The sequence below is a fragment of the Colius striatus genome, chromosome 13 (genome assembly GCF_028858725.1).
Source record: "Colius striatus isolate bColStr4 chromosome 13, bColStr4.1.hap1, whole genome shotgun sequence".
Taxonomy (NCBI): domain Eukaryota; kingdom Metazoa; phylum Chordata; class Aves; order Coliiformes; family Coliidae; genus Colius; species Colius striatus.
Window position 1 is genome coordinate 13880676 of NC_084771.1, and position 20731 is coordinate 13901406.

The window sequence follows — 20731 nt, forward strand, 5'->3', positions numbered from 1 at the left end:
TGTCCTTTTCCCTTCTAGGAAGATAGTTAAACATAGATGGTGTGGTGCTGAAAGAATCTGTGGGACTTACCTATTGAAAAGAGACACACAGAAATACGAATGCTTTTGTAAAGACAGTGTGTTTGCTCTTTCCAAGTATTTGTTTTGTTTTACTAAACAAACAGGAATTCCTTGGCCCCAGCGTAACACTGTGCTTCCCAGGGATGCTGGTGGTGTATCCAGCATACCCACAGGATGCACAGCCGCTCCTGCCGGTACTCAGAGCCTCTGTGGCTCTCCAAGGCACCACAAAAGCCTGTTTGTAGTGCACAAACTCCAACCCAAGCACCTGTTAAAAAAGAAATTTACTGGACTACATATCCAAGAGCTAGAAGCATAGAAGAAAGTGAGATGAACTTGGAAGACCTGAGAGTGAGTGGGGGGGAAAAAAGGGATGAGGGCTGGAGATAAGAGAGGGGAAAGAAAACAGATGTGAGTGGTGTCAGATTTGGTCTACTGTAGTGCAGCACAAACAGGCAGATTTGTTTAAAAATAGGAATGACTTACTACCTGATAGTACTTTTTCTCGTGTGTGCTTTGAAGAAAACACTGCCCTCCTGGCATCACTCTTCCTGTGCTCTCTTCAGCTGGATTCCTCCTCTCCTTGCAGGCTTCTGACTTCAAACGCATCCCTCCTGTTTGTTTCTTGTCCTGAAAACTCTGTCTGTGAACCTGAAGGTGGCACACACTGTAACAGAGCTGCCAGGATAAGTTTTACCTTGGAGAGGGGGCAGCGGGGGCAGCGTGAGGGGCTGGTGGCAAACCCGCCACATAAGAAAGATGCTGAGCTGCGTGAACAGCCGGGGAGCGGGGCTCTCGGCACTGTGGGGGAAGCAGGGCATTGCAGCGTCCCAGTAACACCAGTAACAGCTCTTTGCCGGTGTGGGGAAGCAGGGGAAGGGCTCTGCTGCCAAACTGCGGTCGCTGGTTGGGTTTTTTCCCCATGATCCTGGGAGGAGCAGGCTGTTCCCCCCTCCCGCCTCGGGCTGCTCCCCGGGCAGCGACGGTGCTATTGGCTGGACCGAACGGGGCTTTTTTGCAATGCACCTCCCTGCTATAAGTGGCAAAGCAGCGGCGGGGCAGCGCAGAGAGCCGCATCGGCCGGCCCCGCACCGCGCGGCTCCCACCCGCACCCGCCGGCACGGCGCGGAGCCGCGCTCCGGCCCTGCCATCGCCGCCTCGCAGCAGCTCCTCGGCTCGCCGGCAGCCTGTAAGCACATGCCTCTGCCTCTCTTGCCGAGCATCACCTCCCTGAGCGCGGCGGGGAGCGCTTCGGCATCCCGCGCCTCGCGGGTTTCGGGGTTCTGCCGGGTCTTTTCTCTGCCTTGTGGCTGCTGTGCCGGGGGAGGGGTTGAGAGGGCAGAGCTGGGGGAAACGACAGGTCTGTGGGTGGATGATGTAGCTCTAAAACCACTCTCTTTCTAGCAAGCAGTTACTTCATAGACCAACTTCAGAAACAGCCTCCTTTTGTGGGGTGTTCTGGGGATGGGATCTATCGAATTCTTGCTTCTGATTCCTCTTGCAGCCTCTTTTCCTGATACACCTATTCCCTCCGGGAAAGTGATGGCTTTGAAAGCACAGGCACCCTCTGGGGTATAACTGTAGCTTTTCCCCCCGGCTTCCCGGCGCAGCGCGGCTGTGGGGAGTGTTTGCAGTGAGGAGAGGGGTGCAGGACGGCCCCGCTGTGTGTTCCGCGGGCAGGTGATCAGATGTGCCTGCTGGAAGCTTTTAGTGACAGCGGGGAAGAAAATAGCTGAGGAAGTGGTTGTTTCATGGGCTTTCAGGTGATGTGATGCTCTCGGGAAGTGAGGAGTGATACCCTCTGAATCATGGGAGCAGGCTGGACATAACAGAATGGGGGACTATGGCAATGCAAGCTTCTACCTAACGATTATCACACCTTCCCCTTTCTCTCTGTTACAGACTGCCATGCAGTCACAGAGTTTCTGATGAGCCACACTTGCTGTCCCTGTGTGACTGCAAACACCTTTATCCAAATAGTGCACCCTTTTATCTCTCTAGATTTGTGGAATCACTTGCATGAGTGAGCTGTTCCTGTGTGTTTGCAGGATGGGCTGTTTCTGTCATTAATCTTTAGCAACAGGTCAAATGATAACGTGTGTGCCTCTGGTCCAGTTCAAATTGTGTAAGCAGGAGCTGGTCTGTGGTTTAGAAATGGATGTGTCTGCTTTTTAAATCGCTGAAATCTAGCACGTGAAAGGGGAGGGAAAATGCTCAAAACAATCCACCTACCAATTAGTCTTTTACCTTCTTTTGAGAGGAAGAGTGCCTTTTAAAAACATGGACAAAGAGCCTTCCGAAAGGAAGCTGATTAAATTCTTAAGGCATGATGTGCAAAGTAAACAGCTGATCCAGCAGCCAAATATGGCTTTAAAATCGAAACTTTCTTTTTCAATGATAAAAGCACCCACCTACTTCAGTTCAGTGACAACACTCTCCTTTTCTTTCCCCCAAAGTACAGCATTCTTGAATATAAACCAGTTCTTAATTTCTCCTTAAAGAGCTCGGTGTATAAAAATTCACTCTAGAGTAATACCTGCTAGCAAAACGTGGGTTAGGTGTTCTGGAGTGAATGCCACGAGCACAACAAAACCCAAACCCCCAAGAGCTTAGTGCAAAAGAAAGTGAGTTGCTCAGATTTTTATGGCTCAGAGGACTTAGTTCAGGGCTGGAGCTTTGCAGTTGGTTTCTGAGTTGCACTGCTCTGGGGGAGTTTTGGCTGGGGGAAGTCTGCAGGATTGGACTCTTGGTGTGTTTCTGAGAGGAGAAGTTATTCCCTGCTGTGAATGATGGCTTTGCCTCCACCTATGCTGATCTAATTCTCTGCCTGGATGTAAATAATGGCAACTGTTCAAAGGAGACAATATCTTGGGTACTCAAACACTTGAAAATAAACACTCTCCAGCCCATCTTGGCTGGCTTTTATTTCGGAGGGAGCCTTTCCATCCACTGTTCCATGAATGGAAAATCCAGACCTATGATCTGAAGCAGCTGGTGGAAGCCCTGTCAGATCCCTATTTGCATCCATGTTTAGGGGGACGATGCTGTAGGATGTGCTTTATCAAAAGCCCATGTCCTGTGAATATGACTTACAGTCCATATCCATTGCACTAGGATATAACAAAAGCTTTAAGGAACTTCCTTCCTTGCCCCCCCAAGAAGCAATTTACTTTGTTTTGTGTAATAACTATGTCAAAAGAGGGTAGTTCTGTGTTCTAGGATATCCCATGGCCCTCCTTGTGCTTTGTGAGTGTTGGGGGAAACTTATTCTCCCTTGGGGTGGGTTTGGGCACTGCAGCTGTCATCACCTTCTCATCTCCACCTTGGAAAGTGTCAGTACATCCAGCTCCTACCTTTGGTTGGGAGCTGAGATGTGGCTGAAGCTTCCAGTGCTTCAGTGGAGCAAACGAATGATGCGAGCCAGAAATAACATTGTCCCTGCAGCAGTAGCCTGTGTGAATGATGTCCTTTAAAGTTTATTCCTCCTGCAGGGGATACACTGAGGAGGTTTAGATGTCAGTTCCTTAAAGAACACTCCTTAAAGAAAAACCCTTTGATTCTTTAGCTACATGGAATCACTGTTGCTTGAAAAGATCATGGCAATAATGGCTACCCAATAAACTTTCCCCAACCCAACCTGTGGTTTTCATAATAAATAAATGCATTGGAAGTCAAAATACTTCAGCTTGGTGACTTGGGATCTCTTTTTTTTAGTTTCTCTATACAGAAGATGCAGACAGGGACAATAAGAAAGCAGAAACGTCTGAGATCAGTAGTTTCACGTCTGATTTTGGCACAGTGAATGTGGGAGGAAGAGACCTCATGTTTCATTTAGATACCCTGATTTGGAGAGGAGCTTTAAGCAGATGGGTCTTGAGACACCAGGACTCTAAAGGATTAAATGCTGTTTAGATGACTGGATTCAGCTCCGTGGTTTTAGGAGGACTGTGCTATATATTCTGGCTTAATTTATTTTATCTCTAGGTCCATTAAAAGCCGTGTTTGCAGCCACTTGGCAGGGTGAGGAGCAAAGACACTGGGGCTTCCTTGGGGCTGTATGCCAGCATGTTCTGACACCCTGGTACATTTTGACTGGATGTCTTTGTAGATGGGCAGCCCAGAGCCAGTTCTGGGGATACCACCCCAGTTGGCTACTGTGGGAATGAGTTTGAGCCAAGAGGCTGAGGTTAGTCTGTGATGAGCATTTTTCCTTGCTGCCCCTCCACCTATGTCCAAAGGAAGCCTGAGCAAAAATACTGCAGAAACCTGGCTCTGAAAGGGTGTGTGAATTGGTGGAATAAAGTCTCTAGAGAAGGATTATGAGATGCTCAGTGTAGGGAAGTATTCCTGTGGTGCCCAGAGACAGCTGCAAAGTTGGGTTAAAAAGAGGTCTGTGTGCTGGGAGAAAGCCCATGGCTGCTCCTGAGCCCCACTCAGGGTGCACAGAGAGGAAGGGTGGCAGGAGAACAGAGCTTGTCCTGGCTTCTTACCCTCAGTTCCAGGGGCTACAAGTGCTGTGCTCACCCTCTCCAGGCCTGTAGCCAAAAATCTCCTACCAAAGATTGACTCATTTTACTGTTCCAAGGATTTCCCACAAAGGCTTTGCTCTGCTCCAGGCTGCTCTGTGGACAGCCACAAAAAAGCCATCATGGTGGGACAGGGTTCATCCTCCCTGCACACCCCTGCAGTGTGTACTGAAAAAGGATTTGGCCCTTGATACTTTCAGAGTGATTCAGGAGTGTGTGGTGCCTAGAATGCTGCCAGAGCAAACTCATGCTATCAGAGCAAGACGGAGCATGGTGTTATCTGGAGGATGGACAGATGGATGTGCTTGTGCTTCTCCAGCTTTTTCATCTCACTCCGAAGAGATGGCAAATAAAGTTTGTGTCCTATGGCAGGACAGAACTCAAATGACATTTAGGGCTTCAGAGCTATTCCACTCGCTACAAGAAAGTCATTGAGGTGCTGGAGTGTGTCCAGAGATGAGCACTGGAGCTGGGGAAGGGTATGGAGCACAAGTCTGATGAGGAGCAGCTGAAGAAACTGGGGATGTTTAGTCTGGAGAAGAGGAGGCTAAAGGGAGACATAGTCACTGTCATCAACTACCTGAAAGAAGGTTGTAGCAAGGTGGGAATTGGTCTTTTTTCCCCAGTAATGAATGACAACACAAGAGGAAAGGGCCTCAAGTTGCCCCAGGGGAGGTTTAGATTGGGATGAGGAAGAGCTTTTTCCCTGAGTGGGTTGTCAGCCCCTGTCCCAGGCTGCCCAGGGAGGTGGGGGAGTCCCCATCCCTGCAGCTATTGCAAAGCTGTGGAGCTGAGGTGCTGAGGGCCATGGGTTAGTGGTGGGCTTGGTGGTGTGAGGGGAGGGCTTGGACTCGATCTTCAAGGTCTTTTCCAACCAAAACAGATCTATGAAAACAGAGGAAGGATTGCATTATAGCCACGCCACAGGACAGACAGGGATAGAACGGGGTTCTGAGGAAGCTCTCTTTCAAAACAGGCCACATGAAAGAGTGCCCTGGAAAAGGCTGGAGAGCCAGAACTGCCAGTGACAGGGATGCAGCCCAGGGTGGAAGGGCTGGTATTTTGCTGTGTGCCTGACTGGAAACTTTAAGGCCACGTTACAATTATGGTTTGGATGCTGTTAAAGAATGGCATTATTTTTGTAAAGGGAAATCTGAAACCTCTTGACTTCAGATTGGTGCCTTCAGATGACCCGCTCAGTCCACAGATCTGACTGCTCTTTTTTGTTCCTGGAGGTGACCCTGGTGATTGATGTAATTTGTGATGCATCTCTCTTCCTCCTGCTTGGCAGAGCGGGCTTTTTGGCATGTGAGGAGGCAGCCAATAGCCAGGAACTGTGAGGGATTAAAAGTGCTTGAGCACGGCTGCATTTGTGACCTGTTGGGATCAAATGCAGAACACCAGTTGTCACACAGACCTCTAATGAAGAACAGGAAGAAACTATCCCTGCTGGGAACAAGCACTGCAGAGTGGCTTTTTGGCTTCCTTGTTGCTAACATCTTTCCATCCTTGGAAAGGTGAAACCAGGGCAGAGTGCAAAAGAGGAGATTAAAGTCTGCTTCACAGGAGGCTGCCTGACAGGTATAGCTTGAGGTTTAATACTTTGGACCAACGTGTTTCAGAGCCAGTTTACTTGTTGAACTGCAGAGCTGCAGGAAAATGAGTGTGTTGTGATGTCTCTGTTGTGATGTGGATGGGGAGGAAGAACACGAGAAATAGCTAAAAAAGCTGGAAAATCCTCCCACTTGTCTTCAAGACATCAGAGACTTTCATGCTTTATGATGCTTCGAGATAGGAGGGGGCTTCAGATCAATTGATGCTGGCTCCAGTGAAATGATGGGTTTAAGAGACCGCTGTTAACAAGCAATTGCATGTGGTAGATAGGTTGAGGGGCTCCTGCTAGGAGGCACAGTTGGTACAGGGATCCATAATCCACTGATTTTGCTTCAAATTAGCTTTGGTGCTGAAGAGGCTGCCCCTGTATGAGGGTTTTTGTGTTGCACCAGGGTCTAAGCAGCTGAGGGCTCAGAGCAAGAATTGTTCTCCACTATTTTTTCTTGGCCAGATGGTGAAAAATCCACCCAGTCCTCCAGAACTCTATATCTTATGAGCCAGTGTGCTGGATGTGCCTTTCTTCCTTTGCTAAGAAGAATAGAAGTGGTTCATCACACTCAACCCATGGCTGGTCCAGCCCACAGTGGTTGCTAGTTGGCTTTTGTGCAGGGAATTGGCTCCCAGCTCTTCCCCAATGCCTTCATTTGGGGATATTCACTTTTCATGTGCTTCCAGTGGTCTTTGACCAAAGACTCCCTTTAGAGTAACTATGAAACCACCCTAAATATAACTCCCCCACTGCTGGTAGGATGCTGGTGTAGGAGAAAATAATGTACTCTCTTTTAAAGCAGTGCCCCAAGTTGTGGGAACCATTCTGCCTTGGCAGGCTGCTTGCAAGGCATTTGCTCTTTGTTTAACTTGGGCCTGGCTGCCCCTGGCAGTTGTTACCATCAGCCGCCTTTCTTATCTGCTCTTTCTATAATAAACATTGGAGCAAAGGTTTGGAATTAGTCACTTCTGAGGCAGTGCTTGCCTGCCTGTCTTTCCAGCTCCTGCCTTATCTTCTCATTTTTGGACTCTGGAGCTGTTTCCATTTTGTTCTGTGCCTCTTGGTTTGCCTCTCTCCTCATTGAACTGACAGAGCAAGGAGCTTGTAAAAGTATCCCATAGATGTGTTACCCCCAGACTGCAGCATCCCAGAGATGTGACCCTGGGACAGCTCTGTGCACTCACACTGCTGCTGGGTACTACACAGGTTTTTCTTTACCTAATCCAACGGATGGGCTGGATGAGCTGTTCTGATGTCTGTCAGATGAACAGCCTGAGGAGGCAGACTGAGGGTCCTGGAAGCATCCTGGGGACTGGGCACCGTGTCCTGCTCTTTATTACAGCATTAACCGAAGCATGGTCAGTGGCTTGAGGGGTTGCAAACACAGACAGCACCTCCAGAAGCTTGAGAACATGTGGTCCTTATGCAGAGATCTGAGTAATTCCTACTGTTGATCCCACTTAAAAATTCCCTGGTGATCTCTAAGCATTGTCTTGACATGGTCTGACAGTACTGTGAGAGAGGCAGTAATGAGCAGTCCAGGGGGCAAGAATCTTTTTGTCTCCTTCTCTCTCTGGTCTCTTCACACTTTAAAAATACACTGAGCTATATATTTCATTCAACACATGCAAATCCTGTTTCCTCTCTACCCCTGCCTTGCCCATTGAAAGCCAGCTGTGCTTTCCCTTGGGGACAGCCTGCCAGGTAAATGCCACTTGATGTGTAACATATTTCAATGCTGCCTCTGGAAATGGTCTGAGAGTGCAGCCCACATTCACCCTGCAGCAGCACAAAGGCACTCTAGGGGGATGCAAATCTCCTTAGTTCTGCCTGGATTTACTTTACTGCATGCACAAGCATATCATCTACCTCTTGCCATAGTCTTCCCTCCTCTCTTAACATAATGGTTTTTAGCTGAAGGTAGAAACTTTGACTCTGGATCCATTTCTATGATGAGATGGGTTTCTTGCAGTGAGCAGGGGACACAACCTGTCTGTTTTTATTTTAGAAGGCTGAGCATGGATTACATACCTTGACCAACATTCCAGCTTGCTGGATTGAGCTGCTCAGGCTAGAGTTTTTATTTCTTGCAAAACCACATTCAGTAAAAAGCCCCACACCAAACAACCCACCAAATCCTGTGTTACATGGAAGAGGTGATTTGGGTGACTTCTGAGCAGTAGCTTGGCACAGGCCTGGGCGTGACAGAAAAACAAGACACTTCTGATCTCTTGCAGGCACTCTACACATTGCAGATCAGAGCAGGCAAATACCCCAGAGTTAGTTCTGCTTCCCTGGCTCCTCAATGCCCTTTGTGCTGATGCATGTGATAATGAATGAGGAAATTCCTTCCCAGAAGCATAAACAGGCAGAAAGTCCTATAACTGTCCTCTGTCCTCACAGTCCTGACCTGTGAAACGAAGCTGATGATGGCTGGTGTTAGTGGATATGCTAGTGTCAGACCCTCTGGATACCTGTTTTGGGAAAGACTGTCTTGACTTCTGGCTAGACAGGATTTCAGACAGTATCTCTTTGGTTACTCTGATGTGCTGAAGGAGTCTCTAACATGTTTTTGGTGTCTGGGATGGCCGGGGGCTACCATGCAGGAGCATCTGTGGTGTATGTGAGAGAAGGCCATCCCTCACACCTCCTTTCCTCAGTTTCATGGTGCTGGGGTCAGGCCAGAAGTCAGCTTTCTCTCTGAGCTGCAGTGCTAAGGAAGCCCATCTCCATCAGTGGCTGTAAATACCTCCTCTGTGCTCTTACACCCTGGGCTGTGCTAGTGCTGTAATGTGGTGTAACTCTCCATGTACTTCACCAGACACTGGAACAAGCAACTAATAAATCTGTTCTAAACCAATGAGTAATTTGTTTTGGTTACCAGGGAGATTGCTGAGTGCAAATTCACCCTGAAATAGGGATGAGCTCATCCTCTGAGCAGCGTCGGTGCCTGAGCTGAGCCAGAGCCTGGGACGCTGGCTGCTCTGATGCCCTTTGGACACTGCCTGAGCTATTTTGCCAGAGAGCTTTTGCCTTCTAAATGAGACTGTGCAGGGGATGGTGCCTGAGGCTGGTTGCTGAACCCGGGCTTCTGCAGTTCCTGGAAGTGTGGTAATGGCATTCTTTGTGGGGCCATGGGCTGGGTTAATGTGCTGCAGAGGTGGCCTCCCTTGCCATCTTCCCTGTCCTGGCAACTTCTCTCTGTGCAGAGATTGTGGGGAAAGCAGAGGTGCTGCACTTGTAGATAAGGGCTAGCTTTAAAGAGCTGATTAGATATGTATGTTTGATGGGTAGAACCTCTTCCCTGCTGCTGCTCCAGGGGCTGGAGCAAGGACTTGGAGAAACCTTTCCATCTCCTGAAACATACCAGGAGCAGACACTGGAAAATTTGACCTCTGCCATTCTTTCACCCTGAAGCATTTCCAGTTTCAGTAGATTAGGACTTGACTTTTGAAGAGCTGATGCTCATGGCAGGGTTGGGCAGCTTTCTGTGTCTGCCTGTTCCTTCAGTTGCTCCCAAGATGAAGCCCACAGGTGAAACTAGGCTGTGCTGGGGTCACCTGCTGCCAGGGCACAGTGAGCAGGCAGGGAGCAGCCACTGCAGGCAGAGAGAGGGCTTTCCTGCTCTCTGCTGCAAAGCCAAGACCTAGGTGATAGAATTTGGGGTTGGAGGGAACTATCACAGAGCTGCTGGCTGTGGCCCTTGGAAGGAGGCTGTGTGGCACTTGGGGTCCTTGGCAGCCCAGCCAGAGGGGTCCAGGCAGAGCTCTGATAGCATCCTGCACCTTTCTCTGCTAAGGCAGAGATGTTTCCAGGTGTACTTGCATTCCACGAGTTTATATCTCCTGAAGTCATGTAATTTTAAACTAAAAAGGTCTGTAGGAGGAAGTGCTGCCTGTCCCTCTGCAGTGGGATGCTGCACCAGGGAGGCTGACAATGTGGGACAGTGATCTCTGTGCTCCCTCTTCTTGGTTTTTGTTCTTTATAGCTGAGCTATCAAACCCATGAAGTAATGTAGAAACACATCAACATGTTGCCTGGCAGCTGTGGGGGATGAAGCAATGCACTTACCAGAGGCCCACTGATGGATTTCAGTGAATCTTTTAAGACATGGTTACCAGTAACTGAAAGCAGATAACAATTATCAACAGCACAAACACAGACAAAAGCAGAGCCCCTAATGTAATCCATGAACCTACTTGCATAGTGCAAAAACACAGTCTCCTTTTGAATCAACCTTGTGGCTTTCTGCAGCAGGGATGATGGATGCATCTATAGAACATAGGCATTGGTTTCAGCCAGGGGTAATTCTGTATTTTGGAAGTCTGTTGTTATAATTTTACATGCATGGAGAGATCTGAGTCTGTGTTCTTGCAAGTCCCTTCCAGCTCCTTCCTGGGCCATGTAAGAAATGCTTTGGTGATGTGACCAAGTCCCTCAGCATCACAGGCAGCTCTGTTGTAGCCACCAGTGCATTCAGCCAGCAGCTTTATGAAAGAGCTTTGTAAAGCCCTAATACTTGGAGTAAGTCAGTGTTTGAAAGAAGATGATTTCTATGTGAGGAGTTATAACTGAGATTTGGGTGAAAGAGGCACACATCTGCCTTCCACAGCTGGCAGAGAGCTGGTTGTGCTGTGTCGTGCAGCAACTTCCACCCTGTCCCCCATATTGCCCAGAGCTGAGCTGGCAGGCAGATAACAAACTGCTTCCTAGTGATTTGTCTTTTGCTTTCAGCAACTTTTAAGATGAAGCACAGCCTGTGTCACCTGTGTAGATTGTTTGCATGTGTGGTTTGATATTCTGCCTCTTTGCTCTGGGGCTGAGCAGTGGGTGTTGGTGTCTGGGAGTGGGACAGGCATCCCTGCAGGTCTCTTCCCCAGCAGTGTGTCCCCACCCCAGTGTTTCACCTCCTTGATTATTGGGGCATATTTGCTTTTGGCCGTCTCTGGGCAACTAAAAGCACTGCTGTGCTTTGCAGATCCTGCACTTGGCCAGGACCGAGCCTAACCTTTGCTCAACACTGGCATAAAGCAGGCAAGGCTTCCTCCCAGGCTTGCTCTAGCACAGTTGAGAAGACAAGTTGTCTCAGGACATGAAACTTTATCAAATCACCAGTAGAGTCCTTTTTACTGCAGGAAAAGGCCTCACACTTTGGAACCCTCACCCTTTCCCCACAGCATTCCCAGCAGGACACGGGTGCTTGTGGGCTCTCATGCAACGCAGCTGCACGTGCTGGTTTGAAAAGAAAGCAAGCTGCTTTTTCACATCTGCTTTAGCTTTTTGACAGTTTCCTCTGGCACTTGTGTGCAATTAGCACTGCTTTTGTGTTACATGGAGCCTGTCCTCTAGTAGTTTGATTTGGACAGTAGTTTGACAGCTTGCAGCAATCGTACTGAGAAGGGCTGTTTCTCTTTGCAGACTGTGTTACTCCTTCTTCCTGAATTTATTGTCTCACTGCTACTTGAAAAAGAAAACAAAGTAATTTTTTTGGGCCTGGATCCAGCCACAGAGCAGGGGATGGCTTAATCAAACACATAAGTGGCTGTACCAACTCCATTTATTTCTGTTGCAAATCAAGCACTTTTCTAAGTGTCTTATTTTTCTTGTTCCAGAGTTTGTGTTTAATAAATGTAACAGCCCATAGACTTTGCCCCTTGCTCCAAGAGTGATTACTGATGGAAATGCTTAACATACAGTGCTGGGAGCTTGGCGAAAGAAGGGGACCTTCTCTTTCCTCCAAACACCCTGACCTGTGGAGGTGGGAGATGAGGGCATTTGCTGTTTCAGTAGATGAGACTAATTAGCAGCCTAAGTATCCTCACCTCCCCATTCTCTGTTGTCCCAAACTGTCTCTTGCCAAGTATCCAACCACTGATCTTAACAAAGACACTGAAGCCACTTAAATTTTGTTAGGTTACCCAAAAACTAGAATGGGAAGGTGTTGGAGGAGGAGAATTCCCCTGCCTCCCTCTCCCAAACAGCCTCCATCCTGCAGATGATGGCACTCAGCTCTGGCAGGGCTCTGAGAGCCATTTTGGGTTGGCTCTCTCTGCTTTTGCCTTGAATTGAACCTTAATCCTGACGAAAGACTTAGCAAAAAGGAATAAACATTTGTATATACACATAACTGAATCGGTGTTTTCTAACCAACCCCATGGAGGATGCTTTTCAGTGTAGTCCTTGCCCAGCTCTGATCAGACTAGATTTCCAGGGAGACCCAGGATCCTTATCAGTTTGTGAAAGATGAGGTTTACATTCCTGTATCACACAGGCACTTTGAAAATATTACCCCTGACTCCAGAGAAATGGCTCATACATTTTAATGCTGTTATTAGAAATTGAATTGACAACACTTACCCTCAGTGGAAATTGCTCTGCAGCTCAAGGGGAAAAATATGCAGAGAGCACTGGTGGAGACTTCAGAGAGGCCTCATTACCCTGAGATGTGTGTGCTTTTGGTGCAGTGTTTCTGCTGAATGAAGAGAACAAGGTTTGATATATGCCAGAGAAGGGGAAAAGCGTGAGTGTGTGGGCCAGCAGCATGGGGTGAGACAGCAGTGGGACTCACAATGTCAAAATTAGCTTCTGGACTGAAAGCCTGTGCTAACATGTGTAGAGAAACTGAGCTGGATGAGTGCTGGCTTCAACTGGCATATGGGTGAGGTGCTGTTGAGGTGCTTAGATTGGTTAAAGATGCCCTTGGGAGGTGAAGCAGCAAGGAGCTGCAGCAAAAAAACCACCCCACATCACGTTGCTTTGAAAAGAAATAGTTTTTAAATGGTAAATGAACTTGCAAGAACCAGACAATCTCTACTTCTCTTGGGGCATGTGGACCCTGTGGAGGGCTTCATGTTTGGCTGCAGTGCATTGAGACTCTGGAGTCGCTGAGCTGGGACACCCTTCCTCCTGAGCATGGAGGGAGGAAGATGGACACAGCTGGCAAAACACTCCTGTCAGGGCTCCAGACTCTTGTAGGAGTCTGGCTGACTTCTCTGGTTTTGTCTGAGGGTCTGGAGAACAAGTCCTATGAGAAGTGTCCGAGGGAAGTGTTTAGTCTGGAGAAGAGGAGGCTGAGGGAGATATGATCCCTCTCTGCAACTACCTGACAGGCAGTTGTAGCAAGGTGGAGATCGGTCTCTTCTCCAAAGTAACAAGTGACAGGACAAGAGGAAATGGCCTCAAGTTGCACCAAGGAAGGTTTACATTGGAGCTGAGGAAGAGCTTCTTCCCTGAGAGGGTTGTCAGCCCCTGTCCCAGGCTGCCCAGGGAGGTGGGGGAGTGCCCATCCCTGGAGCTATTGCAAAGCCGTGGAGCTGAGGTGCTGAGGGCTGTGGGCTAGTGGTGGGCTTGGCAGGGTGAAGGGAGGGCTTAGACTCAATGATCTTAAAAATCTCTTCCACCTGAAACAATTCTGTTATTCTTAGTCTCTTGGGGGTCTGTTTGGAAAAGAGGAGCCAAGGCAAGTTCAGTAGGATCAGTGGGAGTGGTGTCCCAGTCTGGCTGGGGCTCCAGCTCCCCTGCAAAAGGAGAGGCAAAGGGCCTGGCTGAGCAGTGTAATGCATGGTCATTAAACACACAGGGCTTTAAGGGGAGACTGGATGGGCCAATTTGTAGAACGTGAATGTGAATAGTGGCTGAAATCAGCTCTGGCCATAAATTCAGCCTAGGCAAAGGGCAAAGTTAAACGGCATCTGCTTCAGCAGAGCCAGGTGACTTGGAAGGCTGCGCCACGGCTCCATCCTGCAAGTGAGTGAGTGCTCACAGACCTCCTCACCCTGCTGTGGTGGGTGTCTTCTCCTTGGCTCATCCTGGAGCACATTCCCAGACTGTCCTGGCACACATCCCCTGGCACAGCTGGTGCATGCCCATGTGATGTGGTGCCAAAACAGCCATCGTGAGTTTGAAGCCACTCCAGGGTGAAGGGTTCTCCTTTCTCCCGCCCTTGTGGATGTTGATACGATGTGGCCCAGCCTGTCTGAGCCTTTGTCACAAGTGTCAGGGTGTGAGGAAGCTGACCCCTTTTTCCATTTTAAAGCACACTTATCTGAATTTGGAAATTAAATCAAACCCTCTCAAAGCAGAGCTTTCTGAGAATAACTTCTGTGACTAATCCAACCCCACAGGCCTCACTGGAGGAGACTTTGCAGCTTTGTTTTTCCTCGTGAAGAATGCCCAGCATATGTCCTGACAATTAGTCAGAGTGCCCAAAAATACCCGTCAGCCCTGCAAGCTGATCTCCTTCTGCTCTTGGAGCCGGGACAGACACAGGGTTATGCACTAGGGGGCTTTGGGAAAGGTTATTTTTAAAATGGCCACATAACAAAGGTCATTTGGTCCTTTCAGCCACCAGCACTGTCTAATGACTGAAGATGCAGGTAGCCAAATGCTAATCTTGCTTGAGATGGCTGTCCCGTGCCCAGGGTGATGGGATGGGCTGGTTGTCCTGCTAAACCCATATGCTAAGGCTGGCTCCCATAGCTCTAAAACAGTGCTCAGGGCATGGCCCTGTGCCCAGTCCAGGCAGTGCTTTGATGGTGTGCTGGATGCCAGGGAGTCTTCCTAACCAGCATGCCAAGGCTCGGAAGGGCATGTCCTCACTGAAGTGGTGGCCTGTCTTCACCCTGAGCCAGGCAGTGTGCTTCTTGCCCAGCCCTTTTCTGAGAAGCTTTTGCTTTACCCTTTTCTGACCACCTGAGCTCAAGTTTTCTACCCTCAGTGTCTCTCACATGCTGAATTTCTGGAGGATGCTTTGCCAGAATTGTGGTCCTTCCACAAACAGCCCTTTCTTCTCCCCTGAAAATAAAACTCTGTCAGGGGAAACACCAAACACTACTTGGTCTTTTGATTTGTGTGGCAGTTATTGTGTGGATATGGTAGGATTATATTGCTGTGAGTGTTTGTGATTTGTGTGGGGTGGTGGCTTGGCCCACTGTGCTGTAGGGGCAGAGGAAGGAGGTCTGCAGAGCTGTCTGCCCAGCAGCTTCATGGGAATGCGGTATTTTGCTAGAAAAATCAACCCTGAGGAAGAAGGACTTTGGAGTGTTGTTTGAAAAGAAGCTCAACGTGACCCAGCAATGTCTGTCTGCAGCCCAAAAAGCCAATCCTATCCTGGGCTGCAACAAAAGGTTACCAGAGAGGAACTTCTTACAAGGGCACGTTGGATGGGGCTTGAAGCAACCTGGTCTGGTGGAAGATGCCTCTGCCCACAGTAGGGGAGTAGTATGAGATGATCTTTAAAGTCCCTTCCAACTCAAACCATTCTGTGATTCTATGAAAACATCACACTGACAGCATTCCCAGTTTTCAGAGGCAGAGCTCGGGCACAGCCTGCAGACCTGCCTTGCAAGTGCTTCTGGCTGCCACATCCTGTGAAGTGAGTGCAGGAGGATGACAGAGCTTCTGGAAACCCACGGAGGGGGGATGCTGGGGAGCATGTGTCTTGCAGCTGAAGTCCAGGTAGCTGCAAATTTCTGGCTCATAGTGGGTAGACTTCCAGGGAAGGTGAATGACCCAGCTCTCAAGCAGAGATGCACACTGATAGTTGAACTTCTTTCCATGCTCTCCACAGTGGGCTGTTTAACTTCACCGGGGAGAGCATTGCTCAGCCAGCTGCCTTGCCTGTGAGAAGTAATTGGAAGCAATTAAGAGTGCAGAGAGCATAATGGAGGTTGTGAAATATTATTTCAGTGATGGCTCACTAACAACTTGAAGCCCTGACATGAGCATTCATTGTGTGGGTATGGTAGGATTATATTGCTGTGAGTGTTCACCAGACCTCATCCCTCCTGGAAATGACTGCCATGCTGCCTGGCTGGGATCAGTGTGGTATTTATTTGACAGGGACTTAACATTACTTTTCTCAGCTCTGAGACATGGGAGAGAAATGTGGGCCAGCTTTAACCTAGTGCATTTGAGACTAATACATTTGTCTTCCTAAGAGATTGTAAAAGAATCTTCTGCCTCTAGGGACTGTCCTTTTTTGAGCTTGTACTCAGGCACTCAGCATCCTTGCTGCTGGAAGATCAGTCTGGACATCTTACCCGTAATACTACCAAGAGCCACAGGGAGGAGGGAGTGGGGACAGAAGGGAAGGAACTTGCTTATGCAATTGATCCAGAGCCTACATCGTGCAGCACCTAGTACCTCTTACAGTCCAGTCCTCTCTGCAGCCTGTATGTCCTGGGGCTGCTGCCTTGTGTCTGAATGGTGCCTGCACTCCACCAAGCTGCAGCTTCTGTTCTGCAACCCTGACACAGCCAGGAGTGAGGACAGGAGATGATCAAAGCTTTGGTTCTACAAAGCAGCTCTTGATTTATGTGCAGATGCTCCCCAGGCCTCCGTGCCACTTGGCTTTCAGCAGCATCCAGAGGTCTGCCATGTCAGCAACAGGTGATGGGAAGAAGTGCCAGTCTGGAGTGTGTGTGGAGGGGAGCTGCAGAGCAGATGGCAGCAGGGGAATAAATTTGGAGCTGCCACAGGAACAGTCCTGGAAACAGTCCAGCTGGTGGATGGAGGCAGATGGGAAAAACCCCATTTATATGTCTTCCCAGCTTTGCTATTTTTCAGATGCCTTTATTTACAGCTCTGTTATCTGTGGACCATCCTTTCCTGTTTGTTCCTACACCCTCGTCCTTATTTTTTTTCTCTCTTCTCATTCTGCCTTCTTTCCCCCCTTTGTTTCTACTCACAGTGTATCTGAGTTCACAAATGGCTACACATCCTGTGTCTACTTCCTTATAAATCATTCGTGGTTCCTCTATCCCTACCTCTACAGCTGATCCAAAAAAGGTCCCCTTGGCACTGAAAGGCTCAGCACATGCATCTGACCATGAGCTGGAGTTCAGCTTGGAAGGAAGGAAAATGCTCTCTGTGCCTTTTCCGTGTGCTGCCTGTGTTCCTCTCCAGCAGCTCCTCTGAGCTGCTTGTCTCAGGCCACAGGGTCTGCCTGATGGCTGCTGTGCTCCTTCCCTCTGTCACTGCAGCCGTGTCCTTGCTGGCTTTGCTCTGGATGTGGGGAACACCTCATGTGAACTGGAGTATCTCTTGTATTCCTGTAAGCGCCTACAGGATGCTTCAGGAGTGCAGAGGCACATCCTTGTATAAAGAAAGGGGGAACTGAGCCAACTCTGAGTCTTCTGAAGCATTTCTGTGATACTTGAAGAAGAAGCTGTCCAATTCGGAATGGAACTGGCTGTTTGAAAGGATTAGATGGAAACTCCGCAGCTTTGGTTCAGGTGTGACTGTGGGTGGCACTCAGGGTCCCTGGCTGGAAGGGAGCAGGGGCAAACACTGCCCTGCAGGGCCTTTCACTGGTGCAGAGACAGTGTGGGAGCAGGAAGCACACAGGGGATGCCGAGGGCTGGGAGAGCTGGATGAGCCCCAGGTGTCAGTTTTGGATCCCCGACCTGCCCGGTGCTTCTGTAGCAGTGGGATCACTGATGGGCCAGCTGCAAGTGCAAACACAAAAGAACTGTGCTTATATTCTCTCTCCTCTTAAGCCCAACTCCTTTTTGGTTGGCTTCCTGCAAGCTCTTTTTGTTAATATAAAGACAAGGTTTTTAAAAAACCATTTTTAATGTCTGCCTCAGCAGAGCCAGGGGAAGCTTCAGTGGGATGTGCAGTGGGCTGGGCAGGAGCAGAGCTCTCTGCTGTGGGAGATCACACACTGCATGCAACCTCAGAGATCTAAAATGAAAAAACCAAACCCTGAATGTCCTGTGCTGTTACTTGGAAGGAAAAAAATGTTTGTGTAAACAGTGAGTGGGAGTAAACTTGGATATGGAGTACTAACCCTCTGGTGCCTGGCTGTGGGACTGTGCTGCTGTCCCAGCAGCAGCCTCCAACAGGGGTGAGAGCACAGAGTGAGCCCAACCTGGGGCTCTTCTTTTGTGGGGAGCCTGGTGAGTGGCTGCTGTGATTTTTCTGTGTCCACTTACTGTGTGTTGCTGAGCAGTGTCTAAAGAAGCCTTTAGTCTGGAGAAGAGGAGGCTGAGGGGAGACACGATCACTCTGCAACTCCCTGGCGGGAGGCTGTAGTGAGGTGGGTGTCAGGTCTCTTCTACAAAGTGATAGGACAGGAGGAAATGGCCTCAAGTTGTGCCAGGTGAGGTTTAGATTGGAGCTGAGGAAGAGCTTTTTCCCTGAGAAGGCTGTCAGCCCCTGTCCCAGGCTGCCCAGGGAGGTGGGGGAGTCCCCGTCCCTGCAGCTATTGCAAAGCCGTGGAGCTGAGGTGCTGAGGGCCATGGGTTAGTGGTGGTCTGGGCAGTGTGAGGGGAGGGGTTGGACTCAATGATCTTAAAGCTCTTTTCCAATCAAAATGTTTCTATGAAGCAGAAGGTACAGTGTTACACCAAGAGCTGGACAGGTGCTCCCCTCCTGCTTGGATTTACTGCTGTCTACTTCTTTCTTTGATGATAGTGACTAATAGTTCATCAATGCTTGGGTTATACCGGCTCTATTTAAGACTTTCTGTCTGTTGAGTGACAGCAGGATGTGTGAGTAAGCTGAGATGCCCAGACCTTTGCTGGCAGGATTGTTAGGGCAAGAAAATACTCTGGAAACCACAATGTGAATCATTTGTCTATCTGAGTGGGTGACACTATGTCCCAGCCACGCTGCTGTGCAGTCAGACTTGTGCAGTGGGGTCAGTGTGTCCACAGTGTGCCCTGGGGTCCTGAAAAACTGCAGCACAGCTTTAATGTTCAACCCATGAAAACCCAACCCTTTATGCCCTGCTGTACACTCACTGATGTGTTGGTAGCTCCCTTTCCTCTGAGACCTGTGGGCTCGTGGTGCCTGGGTAGCAGAGAATGGCTCAGCACATCTCTCCTTCCCGGAGGGTTCTGCTCCTGGCTGTGTTTCACAGGGCAGTGATGTCCCTCCTTGGCATTTGTGCTGTACCTTGCACCACTGCTGTGTGTAGTCACCTGGACTTGTGCAGATGAGGGAAGGAGGTGGGAATTGTGCAAAGTTATGTAGCTAAAACCAGCCAAGAAACAGAGAGCAGCCCTGCCCTCTCAGTAAGGGCTGTTCTCACAGAATCTCAAGGGCTGGAAGGGACCTCAAAAGCTCATCCAGTCCACCCCCCTGCCAGAGCAGGACCCCCTAGAGTAGGTCACACAGGAACTCGTCCAGGTGGGTTTGAATGTCTCCAGAGAAGGAGACTCCACAGCCCATCTGGGCAGCCCCTGCCAGTGCTCCCTCACCTCAACAGGGAAGAAATTCTTCTCCAGCCTATTTTTGTGCTGTGCTGGCTTTGGGCACCATGAATTCAGACAAAATGGCCTTTTTAATCACAGACTGCTCTGGGGAATCGCCAGAGGCTTTGCAGAGTGAGCTGTGCCATGAAACGCTTCTCTGGGGAGTTTCATGGTGAAGCTTCATTGACATCAGCAGGGATGGGTCTTCCTCCTGGTTTTTGGCCAAGCTTTCTCCCTCCCACCTCCTCCAGCTTGTGCCTGCTGCTGTGCTGCGAGCACACGTGCATTTGTGCACGTGAGGCGTTGTGATGGCCAAGTGTGGGTCCCTGCTCCCCGCGTGCCTCTGCCGCGCTGCCAAAGCTGCAGGCTGGCATGTGGCAGGTACTAACGCTGCCCAGCAGCCCTGTCCCTCCTTTGAGAACAGGGAGCAAAGGTTTCCCTTTCTCAGTGAGACACAAGGGTGTTCTGGGGGAAGTAGGAAATGACTGTGGGAGGGAGGCTGCCAGTGCTTTGTGGTGGGAGCTGGAGAGGAATGAGGATGGTTAACGGTGCATGCACTGCCAAAAATGAACTCATGCCTGTAAATATTACACTGTGTGCAGCAAGATTAGCACAGGAAAATACCAGTTGTTGGGGTTCCTGTTACCATCTGAGTTATGCAAACAATTTACTTGAGTTTATAGATGAGCTGGGGCAGAATAATGTTGTTCCTAGCCAAAGTGTGTTAGTGTGCCAGTGTTTTAGCATGTTTCCCAGCCTCAATCTGCTGCACCAGTGGATCTGTGCTGCACTCTTTTGGGACACTGTGCTGTCAAGAGTGGCCTTTTCCAGGCCATGCTGGGAAGGCAGAGATGTGGGGATGCTGGTGAGATGCTGACTCTGTGTGAGCTGGGGGTCCTAGGATGGGTGTGAATGCCCAGGGAGTCACTGAACCTGGGGCTGGAGGCCGTGTGTTGCTCTGCTTCGTTGTCATGTGAAGGGTGAGAACATGATGTTTGCCTGTCACGGTCCCTCCTGGGGACTTTCCCCCAAAGCAGTTTCACAAAGGCAAGGGTTAGAGTTTGGTTTGTGAGCCACAGTTTCAGAAGGCTGACAAACAGGTAATTGATTAAGGTGTCAGATATAACAAGTTGAGATTGCTGTTGATAAATGCTCTCCCTGCAGTAGCACTGATCTATGATAACAATGGCAGCAATCCTGACCCCAGGGATTCCCCCCTACACTGCAAAAAGGGCAATTCTTACCAAGAAAGTGTCCCAGTCTTGGTGGAGGAGGAGGAGTACAGCCTGTCCACTGTCTGGTCTGGGTCTTCAGTCTCTTCATCTCTGCTGTGTCTTTCTCTC

General features: G+C 49.3%; 1 protein-coding gene across 3 annotated transcripts in view; it reads left to right on the forward strand.

Moving 5' to 3' along the window:
* The first annotated feature begins 253 nt into the window (after window positions 1-253).
* The window catches only part of FHL1 (four and a half LIM domains 1), a 33707-nt gene continuing 13229 nt past the window's right edge, over window positions 254-20731 (forward strand). For 2 of the 3 annotated variants that reach the window (XM_062007033.1, XM_062007034.1), the window contains exon 1: window positions 1109-1249. The gene's annotated coding sequence lies outside the window, so the exon portion shown is untranslated. Of the gene's footprint in view, window positions 412-1108; window positions 1250-20731 lie in introns of those variants that run through there. The other variant, XM_062007035.1, reaches the window with a different exon arrangement.